This window comes from Carettochelys insculpta, chromosome 1 (genome assembly GCF_033958435.1).
Source record: "Carettochelys insculpta isolate YL-2023 chromosome 1, ASM3395843v1, whole genome shotgun sequence".
Lineage (NCBI taxonomy): Eukaryota > Metazoa > Chordata > Testudines > Carettochelyidae > Carettochelys > Carettochelys insculpta.
The window spans coordinates 217,461,402-217,468,941 of record NC_134137.1 but is presented as its reverse complement, the minus strand read 5'-3'; the positions used below and the strand labels follow the sequence as shown (position 1 = coordinate 217,468,941).

The 7,540-nt window shown below is 44.0% G+C and overlaps 1 pseudogene; it reads right to left on the bottom strand.

Annotated features, from left to right (window-relative positions):
- Positions 1-392: 392 nt before the first annotated feature.
- LOC142007016 (protein FAM200C-like) lies at positions 393-1,889 on the bottom strand (annotated as a pseudogene).
- Between the last annotated feature and the right edge of the window lie 5,651 nt (positions 1,890-7,540).

The following is a 7,540-nucleotide window of genomic DNA, read 5'->3' as shown; positions in this document are numbered from 1 at the left end:
TCAATTCGTAACTTAAAATTTAAAATAAACACAAAAACTTGGTATAAAAATTTTATTTTAAATTAAAAATAAGCACAAATATTTTCTCTTGTCCCAAAAATTTAATAAAAATACAATTTAACATCAGAAATAACAGCAACAAAATCAATTTAATGTGAAGGATGATGCTGCATTTACTTCGTGAGTTGGGAAATCCTAGGTTTGGAAGATGAAAGTGTGCAACGCAAATTGTTTTCAATATCCAGTTGATTTTCTTTGTTTTGTTTTTAATGTGACTAAACTTGAAAAGCTTTTTTCGCAGAAGTACATTGACAAAAACAGAAGAATAATACATAGCTCTTCTTCAGCTTTCAAGTACATTAGGAAATATTTTATCCAAAATTCCTCCAAGCTTGAGTTTTCAAAATTTATATTTCACACCTGAATCACATTTTATTTTGACTGCTTTTTCTTTCAATACTACTGGCAATGAATCGACTTTAACGTTGAATGGATTGTGTACTAATTTATGAATGGGGTTGCCGGAAAAGTTGTCTGGAAAATAGCGGATGAATTCGTCAGTCCAGGTGAAGAACAAAATTGTGTTTCAGTTCCTCTTTGCAAAGTTCTTGGAAACCTTAATTTTCAGCAAGTGATGAAAACGTCAGAAAAGATGAGAAGTTAGGCATCTGAGCTTGTGTTTGACATTTCCAAAGCTGGATTTTTTCTGCAAATGCTTTGATGGCATTGTGGTGCTCTATAATGTTTGCAGCATTGTTTCATTGCAGCTTCAAATTGAGGCTGTTCAAAGATTCAAAAATGTCCATGAGGCATGCCAGTGAAAGTTGAAATGTTTGGTCTGTAAATGCACAATATAACTCATCTTTTTTCTGATGCTTGAGGAGAATTTCCATTTTGTCTTTCAGTTCAAATAATCTCGAAAGCATGTTACCTTTGGAAAACCATCGTACCGCTGTGTGAAACAAAAGAGCAGCAAAAAGTCCTGTATTTAAATCACTGTTCTTCCAAAAATTGAAAACGTCGATGGTCAAATTCAATGAGTCATGTAAAGTCATCTGGAATGGTTTTAGCAGCCAATGCTTGTTGGTGTATGATGCAGTGAGTTGTGGTTATGTCTGGATTTTTTTCTTTCACCAGTATCACAGAGCCAAGCATCGCAGGAGCACCGTCTGTGCACACACCAACCGGTTTTCCTCATGAAAGTTTATTTTCTTCAAAAATGTTGGAAATTGTTTTCATAACATGAGATGCCTTTGATGTGGTCATCAATTCCTTTTGAGAAAAGCAGTGCATTCATGGTTCCATTGTTAATGAATTGAACGTAGCCAAGCACCTGACAGCATTGTGCTATATCCGTGGTATTGTCACACTGAATTGTGGGGGGGAAAAAAGGAGAAGCCAACACTACCTCCACAACTTGAAGTTTAAGATGTTTCACTAGGTCATCAATGTGATGTCTCACAGAATTGTCGGAAAGCAAAATTTCTTGCTTTTGACACCAAGCACAAAATCAGCTGCTTTCAACAAGCAAGGCTTCACAAGCGTTTTTCCAATGGTGTGTGCTTTCTTGGCTTTACTGTTAAGCAATGACAGTTCATAAGATGTTTCTACTGCTTTGGTCAATGCTGGATGGAAAGCTCCACTAGTGTCCAGCTTCATGGGTTTCAAATTTTGAAGTTTATCAGCAAAAAACTCTTTCGGTTTGTCGGTCCAAGTGCTGTGGTTCTTTGCCAAGTGTCGCTCAAGACGACTAGGTTTCAAGGCATCATTGCTGAGAACTGTGTGGCATGCTACGCATTGAGGATGATCGATCCTGGGTTTTTCCATGACAGTGAAACCATACTTAATGTAATCTTCATTGTACTTCCTTTTCTTAATTGTGGCCATAATATATTAATTAAAAAATCTATAAAAATAATTTTCCTGATTAGAATAAACTTAATGGATGCAGTTACTTTGATAAGTTATCAGAAAGGTTTATTTACTACTACCATTACATATGGATGTGTGCTGCCTTATATATACTCCACCACCAGCAACCATGCAAGACTGGCTACTTACTCCCTCGATAGAACAGTCCCAAAAACTCCCGTGAGCGTGTTAGAAAGTTTGAAAATGTTCCATTGCCTTCCACATTGTTCTTCGGTCTCCCCAGTGACCGAACTGGTACCCCTATGTGTTGAAAGGCAAATATGTGTTTATTAAAAAACATTTTCCGGTATTGGTCTCCAATCTTTCTATACCCAAGATCGCTCTTTAAAAGTCAGGACAAGCCTCAAGACTCCACCCCTTTCTTGAGGCCCCACCCGCTCTGTTCCCCTTCTCTCCCTCATTTGCTGTCCCCAACCCTTACTCACTCTCACTGAGTTGAGACAGGAAGTGTCTGGGCAGGGGAGCAGGGTACTCATGGGAGTCTGGGTGAGGGGAGGGGCCAGCTCAGCTAGTATCTGGGTGTCCTGCAGTTGTGCACCAGGTCCAGGGTCTCACCAAGCGTCTCTGTTTTCCCTGGACAAACAGCGGGTGTGTTTCCTGAAAAGCCGGGTCTGTTGCCTGCTGGTGACGTCCTGTTTCCTTTCTGCGCAGGAGGGTAGCGGGGTGGGAGTCCTGGGTCTGCGCCATCTCCAATTGCTCAGGCAGTGCATGGCTGCTGTGGGGAGCAAGGAGCAGGGTAGGCTCTACCTGAGCAGCTGGAGCTGGCATGGAACTGGGGGGGTCCTACTCCTCCTTGTGCAGTACAGCAACAGGTAAAAGGATGTCACTGGTGGGCAACAGATCCAGCTTCTCAGGAAACATACTGGCTGTTTGGGGAGGGGAAGCAGGGCACATGCTTCCTGAGATGGTGGCTCTGGTGCGCAGCTGTGAGGCCTCCCTCCCATGCTGCAGGAAGCTGGCACTACCTCCATTTTTGCAGAAGGTAATGCCAGTGTGAGCTGTTTCTTGAGGTGGGGGGAGTGGATGGGGGGGTTGGGTCACCTCCTGCCCCCCTGTAATTTTTTCACTTGCTCCCATGGAGATGTGCCCCCCAATTTGGGAATCTACGATTTAGAGGCTACAGTTTCCATTCTCCTCCTCTGACAACTAGACCTATTCACTTTGGGTTCATATCAGTCATTGTATATAATAGCTCTTGACCAAGTGAGGCTTTCTACTGTTCTGAGCCCCTAAATTGAGACTCATCAAATCTGATTTCCAGGAGGGATAAGTTGTCCATGGGAGCTGGGAATCTACAGCATTTAGGCACCTGCTGTTGGGCTTTCAGCACTATGACTACTTCTGCACTCACCACCTCCCGTCAGAGGTTGCATGGTAATGAGGCAATTCAAAGCAGGCTAATGAGGCACTAACTTGCATATTCAGTGCCTCATTAGCAAAATGGCAGCCATGCGAATTTCCAAGTGCACACTTCGAATTGCAGATTGACAGTGAAGCTTTGAAATAAGCATCCCACCTCCGCATTCCCTTATTCCCACAGAACTAGATTGGAGCAAGGGACTGTTGAAGTGGGGCACTTAGTTTGAAGCTGCCCCCATTTACGCTGTCAATCTGCAATTCGAAGTCTGCACTTTGAAATTCGCGCCTCTGCCATAATGCTAATGAGGTTCTGAATATGCACATTAGCACCTTGTTAGCCTGCTTTGAATTGCCTCATTACCATGCCACCTCCAAGGTGAAGGGGCGAGCATAGAAGCAGCCTAATAGCCTTTTTTTGAACAGTTGAGCCTGTGGGTAAGATTTTTCATGGGATTTACGTGACTTAGGAGCCAAAGTCCCATTCACTTTCAGGGAGATGTAGCCCCCCCACAAATGCCTCAATTTCTTTTGAAAATGAGCTTTAGGATCCTAAATCACTTAAATACTCCACAGAGACACTAATACAGGTACTTTGACAGCTATAAATTTCATTGCTTTTTCATATTCATGTTTCAGAGGTTCCCACAAAGTGGATAATTTCTCTTCGAAGGTTATAGCAACACTTTGCAGGCAGTGCCACGGTGACTCTAAATGGTCATTATGGAACATGCTGAGGTGAAGGCAAGAGACCATGTGCACATGGCACATTTGTAAAGTGCTCTGCCAGTGTATGGTGTAGAAATAACAATGACACTCTTCTTGTTCCATTATAAGCTTGCCGTGTCCCTTGTAAATCAATCCTCCTGGTTAATTACTTTAGAAAGGAGGTGTGATATTGTCGCCAGATCTGTCCAAGGTCCCCTGGCTGATAGCTCACCAGATTTCTAGGAGAGAAGCCAGCCATCGTATCCCTAGGTGTTTTAAACCGCTGGAGTCCGAGCAGAGACTCGGATCTCTATCTTGAGGTAGGGTTACCATATCTGAACTTTCAAAAAACAGGACACACCAGAGAGGGAGTGTATCTGTATCAGTATCTACCAACTCAGGTTGTATTAGTGTGATTATATTATATTATATTACATTATATTATTAAAATGTTAACACATTAATACAACCTGAGATGGGAGATACTGATACAGACACGTTCCCTCTCAAGAGTGTCCTGTTTTTTGAAAGTTCATATATGTTGACTCTACCTGATGTGCCTCCTGCACACGCTGAGCCACTCTGTCTAGAACCCTGTACTCAGTGCTTAGACCATGTGGCCCTGCTGCCTAGGCCCTGGATCCCATATTGGCTCCTCAGGCCCTTTCCCCAATCCCCGTAAATGACGCACACCCTTCTCCAGCGCTTCACCTGAAGGAATGAGCTGTCTAGTTCACTGTTTGATTTTCACAGGAAGAGTGTGCGCCAATGTAGCACATAACACACACACACAGATGCTTTGCACAGAATTTTAGTACCATTGATCCGAACAGATAAAGCAGAGTACAGATCACATAGATCACAATGCTTCCTTCCCCCCACCTCTCCCTGCCAGTGGGAGTCCCACTGTATTCAGGAAGGCAGCAAGACACTGGCTGCTACATGCAGCTCCTCTCACCTTGAGCTGATGGACAATGGCCAGGCCCTAAAAAGACGAGCTTCTGTTCTTTTATGACCCTCCAGACCATCTCTCAGGTGATCTCCTGGCAAGTCTCAACAAGTAACTGTTTTGTTAGTTGACTTTTCCCCTGCTAAACCAGTTCTCCTGTATGGAAGCCAGCCTATTGTCTAGCGCTATTCAACAGGAGAGTACTTAACTCCATTAGAATTAGTAACAGAAAGCTGTGCTAGTCTATATACTGTCCAAACAAAAAAGCAGTCAAGTAGCACTTTAAAGACTAACCAAATAGTTTATTAGGTGAGCTTTCGTGGGACAGACCCACTTCTTCAGACCACAGCCAGACCAGAACAGACTCAATATTTAATGCACAGAGAACCAAAAACAGTAATCAAGGTGGACAAATCAGAGAAAAAATTATCAAGGTGAGCAAATCAGAGAGTAGAGGGGCGGGGGGGAGGGGGAGTCAAGAATTAGATGAAGCCAAGTATGCAAAGGAGCCTCTACAGTGTCCCAGAAAATCTGCATCCCAGTTCAAACCATGTGTTTAATGTGTTGAATTTGAATACAAAGGAGGTCAGCAGCCTCTCTTTCCAAAGCAGAGTGAAAATTCTTTTTCAATAAGATGCAGACTCTTAAGTCTTTAACAGAATGGCCCACTCCATTAAAATGTAGACTAACTGTTTTGTGGATCAGGAGTGGTACATTTTGATCCCTTTGTCACCAGCAAACCTCCTAGGAGGTAGAAGTACAACAGAGGAGGCAGTTAGCTCCCACATTCAAAATGGAGCTTGCAGTTTGTTAGAGAGAGACTTTCAGAGAGTTCCTCATCTCATAAGTCTCACAGATGCCCCAGATCATCACCCACCTCTCCCCCTTGGACATATCTGACATGGCAGACAGCATCAGGTATTATGTGGAAAGAATGTGACAGCTGACATTCAAATGTCCTGCACCCTTCTGTCCTGCACAATTCTTCCCTGTCACAGCTAAGCTACAGCAGAGGGTGCACAAATGCAAAATTCCTCATCCTTCCTCTCTCACTGTGCTTCAGTCCTTGAGAGGGTGAAAGGAGTTTGCATCTCTATGCTCGTTCACACCCAGGCCTCCAGTGAGGCCATCTGCAAAGCCTCTTCTACAATGCAAAGACATTGGAAACGTCAGAAAGTAAGCTGATTCCCTACCTGAGCCAGTCAATAATTCTGTCTCCAACTCCCTTGTAACATTGTGTAGCTGGTTAGGTACTGTTAGCCGACGGCCAAGGATGTTTGGTGAGGTGCCAGCTATGCCCGTTTTATACCATCCGTGACTTTAACTGCTAGGACGCACTGTCCCTTCGTGGCGGGCAGCCCGGGCTAGGCTGACGGATGCCCCAAGGTCCTAACCACCCGTGACTTTAACTGCTAGAGCTCAGAGCCCCTTCGCAGTGGGCAGTCAACACTGACTGACAGGTGCCCCAATGGCAGCACTAAGAGCCTTTCCACACCCGTGACTTTAACTGCTAGAGCTCAGAGCCCCTTCGCAGTGGGCAGTCAGGATTGACTGACAGGCGCCCCAAGAGTTTGCCCCGTGGAGGCGGCACAACTCAACGCTAGGCTCTTAGTACTCTCACCTAATGGCCAGGCTTTATTGCCAAAACGGCTGAGGTTCTTTAATTGTGTTGGCTGCTTTACAGTAACCCAGAGAAAACAAGTCAGGCTTATGCACAAACGGTTATCAAAAATTTATTAAACTAGATTCTAATCATATGGTTACAAAATTGCTAGTGCCTACTTATTTAAATGTATAGATGTTACACACACAAACAAGTTACACAACTGAAGCCACAATCCCAAAGAAAGAAAACAAAGTATAGAGCTCGATTTCAAAATATGTGTACACTAAAGATAGGAGATCAGGTGTGGGTGCTTCTTACCCTCCTTGCATCTCTCGATTCCAGCAGTGCCAAGCCAGGATCGGTCACTCAATTCCGCGGAAAGACGAATAAGGGACAAGGCTTAGGGACCCTTTTAGCTGCAGAAGCCTTGGGAGGCTGTCACTTATCTGACCAGCAGATAGATAGTGAAAAGCACTCAAAAATCATGGTGCTGTAGGTCCCATACTTATACCTCTGTACTCCTTTATTCTCTTTCTCCTTTCTTATGCCAAATTGGGGCTGGTCTGTCTGGGCGACGCCAGCTCTCGCAAGAGTAGTTTACACTTGCAAGGGAGAGAAACAATAAGTTTCGACTACTGGACATTCCTTTTATTAGGGTAAATATTTTCCCACCTAGGATGTTGGTGTGTGTGCATCACGTTATTTAGTAGGGGCTAAGAGCCATGTCTGTCACAGCTTCTCTGTCTGCTGTGAGCCTAATCGTTGTATATGTTCCCAGAGGCACATTGCAGCAGCACACCTGTGCTTCTCACAGCTTCAAAGGCTGTGCTGGAATTTATGTTAAGTGCCCTGTTGTTTTGGCTCCCTTGTGTTCCCAGCAATGCTGGTCTGAGAGGGGGCTGGCTGTCTGGCTACAGGTACGTTGGTTGAGTTTCCCAAAGGCAAACTTTCCCAAACATTACTAGTCTCCAAAACAGTAAAAGCTAACT